This window comes from Penaeus monodon, chromosome 12 (genome assembly GCF_015228065.2).
Source record: "Penaeus monodon isolate SGIC_2016 chromosome 12, NSTDA_Pmon_1, whole genome shotgun sequence".
Classification (NCBI taxonomy): domain Eukaryota; kingdom Metazoa; phylum Arthropoda; class Malacostraca; order Decapoda; family Penaeidae; genus Penaeus; species Penaeus monodon.
The window spans coordinates 6,508,293-6,513,052 of record NC_051397.1 but is presented as its reverse complement, the minus strand read 5'-3'; positions in this window follow the sequence as shown (position 1 = coordinate 6,513,052).

The window sequence follows — 4,760 nt, the reverse complement described above, 5'->3', positions numbered from 1 at the left end:
TTTCCCCGACCCTACAAGGGTTGAAAATACTCTTTCACCTTTTTAAAATAGTACTATGCCCTTTGTTAGACAGGGTCATTCAGATTTTCTTGGGTGGGCAAGGTTGGCAAGCGGAGTGAGCAAAATCGACTTTGAAAAATGATCTTCTGGGAGCTTTAAAAGGTTTAATTTTAGCAAAAAATCATGAGTATACCCCTTTGGTTGGGCAAGCCAATTTTGAGAGGGTCAATTGCCATTTGATATGCTGGATCAAGATGGTAAGAGACCATTTTCCATGCACTGACTCTATATCATCCTCTAAGTAGTCTAGAACTCTGTGCAATAACACAAATTGAAATTTTTGTATTTTGTAATTTTTTTATTTTTTCATAATATTCAGTCACAGCGTCAGAAAATCAGATCCTGAGCATAGATAATGCCCTCCCTGAAGCCAATAACCTTCCAGTCATGGCTCATGATGGTCATTCCACACTCTTTTACTAGGGGAAAAAAGGTTATGGCCTTTCATGAATGTCCAAAAGCTTACCAGTCATTCCCATCACCCTGGCCATCAGCCAGTTTTTCCCATGACGGACATTCTCATCCCCCCAGCCCTCAGTCGGAGTTTCCTTGACAGCATTTCCTTTCACCTGTAGCCAGATTTTTTTCATAATGGTATTGGGCATGTCACCCAGGTCAAGGGGTTTATTAGATGACAGTTCTTGTCATTGTGCTGATAAGTCATCTTGGTGTTCCCATGAATTTTATGGGAAAAATAAAAAAAGTTTGTTTTTGGGACATTATTCTTTTTCAGCTCCTGTAATTCTTTCCTCTGTACCTTCATCAAGAGCAAGGCATCAGACGACCTAAAAAACAACTGGGAGCACAGCCATCCTGAAGAACATGTCGGGCCTTTCCTTTTCACAGATCCATTCCGCAGTTGAAAACAAAGGGGCCTTTCAAAGAACAAACCTGGCCCCCATTACGAGAGATTCAGAGTCAGAAGCATCAGAAAACTGAAGAGACAATTTGTGAAATGGTACACAGTCTACTCGGGCCCAAATACCCTAGCACCAAAGAAGACCCAGGATTTATCTGCCCTCCCAGCCAAACAAAACAAGGCAACCCAAGTCTGAATCTGTCGCAACTGAAACAAGGGCAATAAAATTTGAGCAAGTGAGACTACTACTCAGAGAAAAGAAACTAATGACACAGTTGAAAAATGAGATTCTATAAAACATACCCCGCCAGGGAAACCCCCCTCAGGAGAAGGCACAGGCCCCACCTTGCACAGTTATAATTTGTTACCTAAGCCTTTATTTATGGCAGAAACAGCTTAGGTGAAACTTATAGTAACAAAGAGTTTAAATTTAGAGATAAAAAACCGTGTTCGAAAACTGTCATAGATGATAGAAATCTCATAGAAGTAGGTGAAGCAGGTGATTTTACATGTAAGCTAACTCTTGCAATCTGTTAAAATTTTCTGTTATCTTAATTAACAGGTGTGAGGTATTTCACTTTTGCTGTAATGCTTTAACACTGGTGGCTGATTTTCCAAGCCTAAATAAACTTAATTGTATATTATATAGTTATAAGCTGAAGAAAAGTAGTAAATCACTAAGTCACGCAGCATTTCACATAGTAAAGTGAATTTTAACTAATTCTTTCTTCTGTGTACTTCTAAATGCTATAAGAATTAGCTATATTTGCATTGTACAGTCCCACATGTGTTATACATTCCAAATTAATAAGCAAAATAAATGAGAGATCATCATAGTTATTCTTTAAGTATAAAAGTAGTCAGGATTAACAATATAAAATAAAACTGTTAACACTAAAGATATTGTACTTCAATACTAATAAATAAATTTAGTGAATAAATACATCAAAAAAAGCTGTATACAAGTCTTCAGCTTCCTAAATACCAACACCACAGCACAAGTATTATATTAAATTCATTAGGATATAACATATCTTGCGCATTCATGTCATGAGCTTCCAGTGCAGGAAAACAGAAATTTGATGTTTCTATAACAATGATTTTTTCCAGGCAGCCTCATGTATAGCAACAGTTGTGAGAGTGAGATTTTTAAAAAACAAAACCCTTTCGGGGGAAGACCAATGCGAGGACTGTAAGTTGTTCAGCATTTGTTATTTTTATATGATACTGCTTTATCTTTATTCTAACTTTAATCATTGTGGCATGTGAGTTCTTTTTTAAATGAAATCATGAAATACAGACTCTCTCTCTCTCTCTCTCCCTCCTCCCCCCTCTCTCTCTCTCTCTCTCTCTCTCTCTCTCTCTCTCTCTCTCTCTTCTCCCCTCCCCTCTCTCTCTCTCTCTCTCTCTTCTCCCTCTCTCTCTCTCTCTGTGGTGTTGGTGTGTGTGTTTTGGTGGTGTGTGTGTTGTGGGTGTGTGTGTGTGTGGTGTGTGTATGTGTGTGTGTGTGTGTGTGTGCATCATGTGTGCATAGAAAAATAGGTATGCCATATCCTACACAGTTTTGGGCATTTTTTCCTCCCAATGACAGATTCAGGACCTGAAAGGCGACGGGTGGTGAAGACCAAAGAAGGTGGTAAAGAACTACATGATATTAAACAGAGCTTCTCTAAAGACACTACAAGAAGGGAGTCATCCAGCAAGTGAGAAAGAAGTACATGAAGCCAGTGAATGTTTTTTATTCCCCCCCCCCCCGTATCAATATAATTTATTATATAACTAAACTTGCAATATTATGTAATTGTCTTTGAAAATTGCCTTATAGGGTATGCAGTTCCACATAATAAATTATAATATCGTCCCTTCCCAATTTTTATTCTATTGTCATCATTTTCTTTCTCTCATTTTTTTTTTTTTTTTTTTGTTTCTGATTTTTTTTTCCAGATATGGAATGGAAGGCCTCCAAATAGTTGGAGTAGTACAACATACTAAAAAGACGTTCTTGCCACCCACTCAGCTGCAGCAAAATCAAGAGAAGAAAAATGATGAATCACCTCGGAGTTGTAGATTCTGCTTGTACATTTCCATTTCAAGAACTAGTAATAGTAACTCTACTGGCACAATTGAACAGTTCAGTTCAGTAGATTCTTCTATAGAGCATGTACTATCACTAATTTTTCAAACCCTTATATATACCACCTCAGATGATCCACCTCTTGATGAACCACCGATAGTTAAACCATACTAGATGAACCACCAATAGTTAAACCACTACTTTGATGAACCACCAATAATTAAACCATACTAATGAACCACCAGTAGTTAAACCACTACTAGATGAAACCCCCAGTAGTTAAAACCACTACTAGATGAACCACCATAGTTAAACCCCTACTAAATGACCACCAATGTTAAACCACTACTAAATGAACCCCAATAGTTAAAACCCCTACTAAATGAACCACCACTAGGTGTGCAGATTCCCCAATCCTGTAACATCTCAAAGTTCAGAACTCCTTACAGCTCCCCACAGCCTCAGTGCCCTGGGCACACCACCTTCGAAGGGACCAGATCCCCGTTGTGTTTACATGGTCGGTGCAAGTGTCACAGATGTACAGTCATTTTCCTTTACCATCAGTTGTCAGACGAGATGGATAAATGTGCTATTCTGCAAAACACTGCTGCCAAAAGGGTCTGTGTCAAAAGAAATATCTCAAGGTCCACGTCTCTTAAAAGATCCAGCAGAAGGGTCATGTAACATGAACCAGCAATTTCAAGCACTACTGCAGATCAGCCTGATCCCCCGAGTTATATTAGGGAGGGTTCATGTGTTGATGCAGGGCCATCATGCAGCACCACATCAAAAATGAAGTCCAGGGGAATCCAGTCAGACCTCAGAACTTTGTTTCCCTCGGATGAGAAGAGTTATCCCGTGATTCACCCCCACCTATAGTTCTTCAGATCCCCCAGAAGTCTCAGAAGGTCCCAGTCAAAGCAGGATGGAAACAGTAGAACACCTAGATAGAATTCTGGAAAATGATTATCCAAGTAATAAAAAGAAAATGTGCAGATAAAACAAGGACGAAGTGAGAGCACCTTTGGGTGCAGAAGGGGTTTCCCGTGGGTTGCACTTCCAACAGAGTCTGTTACTAAGACATATAAACAGTCACAGTCTCCTAAAAGAACACCAGATTGTGAGAGTAGTACTCAAGGTAATTTTTTTTTCTTTTTTTTTTTTTTTCTTTTCTTTTTGTCCAAGTTTTCTTGTTTTTTTTTTTAAAGATTTGGTGTACTGACTTGTTATTTGACTTAATTCTAAATTCATTTCTTCCAATGCAGATTGGAAGATTTTTGAACCGCAAAACAAATCTAAAAAATAGGTACAAACAGTTATTAATAAGCATCGACAGCGTACTGCCAACTCCTCAGGAAATACAAATCCCTAGAGAAGAAGTGCCACCCTTTTCCCCTTTATATGGTACTAGAGAGCAATTTTAAGAGATGCAAAGAAGTACTTAGCAGAAGAACATATCCTTTTTTAGAAAGCCAGATGTTTTTAAAATAGAACTGGAACGGGAACGATTTCAAAAAAGTTTCATAAGGTTTATGATGATCTTTATGAACGAGTTCTGCTGGTTATAAGTTTTTTAGAACCAAAATTCACCATCCCTTCCATCAAAACCCTTCATAAATGGCAGGTCGACCTTATGACATTTAGAAGAGAGTCAGAAAAATCCTCTAGAATTAATTGTAGATACTCGTGAGGTTGAGATATGAGTGGTGGTATTCTGGGACATGGAATATAGGGAAAAATCTAGCAGTTTCTTTCAGCATGGAAACC